At 35.6% G+C, this 2,870-nt stretch overlaps 1 protein-coding gene across 1 annotated transcript in view; it reads left to right on the plus strand.

Annotated features, from left to right (window-relative positions):
* LOC118412265 (neogenin-like) overlaps positions 1–2,870 on the plus strand; it is a gene marked incomplete in the record, with an annotated part of 126,729 nt that overhangs the window by 61,520 nt on the left and 62,339 nt on the right.

The following is a 2,870-nucleotide window of genomic DNA, read 5'->3' on the forward strand; positions in this document are numbered from 1 at the left end:
AGCCATCCTTGCCATCTTATTGTAGAAATGAATTAAAGATCAGATAGCGTGAAAGAAGATATTGAAAGGTGTCTTGGCTGAAATCATTCTAGGGTTCCTCTGATAAAATTTACTTTTCATAATTTAAAAAAAAAAATTATTTTCTATAACTAGTTTTTGAGTTCAATTTGCCAATTGTAAAAATAGCCTTTCCAATGATTTGATTGTTTACATAGCTAGGTGTTAACTTCAGCAACCAAATTCCTGATCATCAGATTTTCTTGTGACTTACAAGGTAACAGTAACTGTTACAGAAGCAACTGGATAAAATATTATTCAGTTGCTTGAGATACTGATACCCTGTATATCTTGGTACCTGGATGTCTAACATTCATCAAGGTATTTTTGTGACTTGGTATGAGACATTCTGCAGAGTTTGTTTTGTTGCCAAATCAAGTACATGTCTGCAACACACAATTTGACAGCTGCTTCAAAATCACCTAAGAATCCGAGCCACATGAATAGACTGACTCCCATAGACAGTGGAGTTACAAAAAACACCCCCTGCCCCTTCACACTTGGTATCTCCCAGTGATCAGCCGCCCCATTCCCATCGGTTCCATTACTGAGGATGGTTGTGCACTGAGGATGCCCGATCCCCCAACAACCTGGACTCCAGTGGAAAAATGGTCTTTTACAAGGCAGGCAGTTTCCTTATACGGATTACAACTTGGGCAGTACTTTTGTGGTGTTTAGACCTGCCAGGTATGGTTTTCTCCTTCTTTTTACACCTTCTAAGATTTTATCCAGGGGTGGAAGACTGGGGAAAAATCAATGTTTTTGTGTTGAGGGTTGGGGGACGGGTGATTTATGGGACTATTATCTCATTTTTCTGGCATTTTGGCCTTTTGTCATGGCACTGTCTTATCATGTTCGATACCAAAATGTGAAAGTTAAGATTGGGAATTAGACTTGGAAATGAAGTGTTGTTTTTAGTAAGGCTAGGAGTCTAGTTGTCTGAAGTCTGGCTGCTCAATTATTTTGATTTTGCTCTGTAGTTAGAGCTTGGATGGTTATCTGTGGTCATGTGTGAGTTTATATTGCCATTTAAACCATGTTTTCCTTCCTTTGTTTGCATGAAAATATAAAGTGTCAATGAATTGAATGTTAAAAACAAAGAGTTTTTGGAGTCTGAAAGATGGCAGTTTTTATCACCTCAGGTGCATCTTTTGTCTCATGGTGTTGAAAAAATCACTGTCAATTCTGAGAACACAATAGGTAGAAATTGTCTGAAAAGTGCCACCCTTTGTTCCATTGTTAGTAGAAACACTGGGCTTTTCCCTACTCTGTAAACCATTGAGATCTATGTTTGTTCTACAAATGTGCGTTTGTTGTACAGTATGTTTGGTATCACAAAGGCCAGGCTCATACGTGTACTTTAATGAAGTGCAAACACTGCCGTAGTTCTATTGTCCTCTTTCTTATGAATATGATTAATAATTTTATAGGCTTATCCATTAGGTTTGGTTCTTTGTTTGGGTTCACTGCCAGCTGACTGTGGAATTAAAAACCATTTGTTTATTTTTCTTCTAGTTAGCTGATAGAAATAATATTTTCCCTATAATGTCTAGTATTTGAAGCATTATTTACACACAGAATTTTGCTTGCAAGATATTGAGAATTTTGGGAAGAAATTGTTGTTTTGTTTAAGTAAGGTAGAAAATGGCTGAGAGATAATTTGAAAGTACTTCTGATGCAAAAAATACTCCAATATGTTTAGCTGAATTTGACAATAAATCTGTATCCAACGGAAATATTTTACATTTCTTGTTTCTGCAACCACGAAAATGATGAAAGAAATTCGTTTTATTTTTTAATCTTATCTTTACAGTACTTATTAAGTAGTGTTGAAATGCAGTTTATGGTTTTATAGTGTATCAGATGTTATGTGAGTTACTTCCTGAGGTTCCCTATGCTTGGAATGAACCTTTTGTTTCCTAATTATTCTGTATCAGTGTGCATTATGATGATTCTATTCCTCCTGGAAAACTGCAAAGCGATTACTCTTCAATCAATCTCAAATTCAGATAGGAAATTCCATATCTCTGCATGTGTTGTCAGACATGCTATCGGGCCAGAGAGTGCGTCGCCTGTTTCGCTATTCCCCGTTATCTTGTTCCCCGATCTACTCACTAGTTCCGTAGCCTGTGGTGGTTTGATCCCCCTGTCGTGAATATGGATTTCTCACTGTTTTAACTTTTAAAAAACTTATGAATCAGGAACTAAATAATTCTTCTTTCATGCAATTTTTTTAGATTGGTTTCATGGAGTTTTCTATGCATAGTTGTATTTCATTTCGTGGAGTTTTCTATGCATAGTGGTATGATGATAACAGAAATTGAATGTTTTGTTTTTAAAGAGTGCTTTGCTGCATCTTTAGTGAACTTTCACTTTTTTTTCAGCAGAATATTTTTGACTTGATTCTTCTAAGGAAAACATACATGGTCTCACAAATACATTATATTTATTGCATACGTATCCACAGAGCTTACTTGTGAAAATATATGTTCCATACGTAAGTTGAGAGATGTATTGTTCAGTGCTTAATGTGCATATATATTGGCTATATAATCTAATATCTGCTCTTTTAACAGTTCAAGAGTCCTGCCATAGTGGGTAGAGATATTGTTGAAATATTTAGCCAGTTTGTATCTTTGAGTTTGAAGTATGTATCAGGGACTGATATGTATCAGTCACTGTTGTATTTGTATCACAACCATTATTATGATATGGTGGCAAGAAAGATAGCATCATAGTCTCTTTAATGCTCATTATGGAACAGTTTAATTGTTCACACAATAACTCAGATCCACCAAAATGTGATTTGGATG

Source organism: Branchiostoma floridae, chromosome 3 (assembly GCF_000003815.2).
Source record: "Branchiostoma floridae strain S238N-H82 chromosome 3, Bfl_VNyyK, whole genome shotgun sequence".
In the NCBI taxonomy this organism is placed as follows: domain Eukaryota; kingdom Metazoa; phylum Chordata; class Leptocardii; order Amphioxiformes; family Branchiostomatidae; genus Branchiostoma; species Branchiostoma floridae.